Source organism: Morone saxatilis, unplaced genomic scaffold (genome assembly GCF_004916995.1).
Source record: "Morone saxatilis isolate NCDOM2014 unplaced genomic scaffold, NCSU_SB_2.0 Contig17, whole genome shotgun sequence".
NCBI classification, from domain to species: domain Eukaryota; kingdom Metazoa; phylum Chordata; class Actinopteri; family Moronidae; genus Morone; species Morone saxatilis.
The window spans coordinates 26,693,578-26,693,928 of record NW_023339729.1 but is presented as its reverse complement, the minus strand read 5'-3'; positions in this window follow the sequence as shown (position 1 = coordinate 26,693,928).

Below are 351 nucleotides of genomic sequence, written 5' to 3'. Positions count from 1 at the left end.
AAATAAGTACAAGCCAAAGGTTACAGTCTGAAAAAAAGCTAAATGTTTTTTGCCCTTGGTGAAGAAGAAACAAAAACAGTGAGAAAGAGGCAAAGAATATGAATCCACATAGAGAGGGGGCACATTAATAAACCAGACATTCAATAAAAGTACAGAGGACAAACAACAATGGGAGGTAGGGGGAGAAACAGATGAGAGAAAAGAGGGGTGGACGGGAAGATAAAGGGGGAAACACTCTTAATTAAATGCCTGCAAAGACTAATGACACTAACCTGGCATTTAAATTTTTACTATGCAATTACAAAAAAATGCTTCTGGTTTGTGTGTGCGTGTTCATGTTGTGTCTGTGCA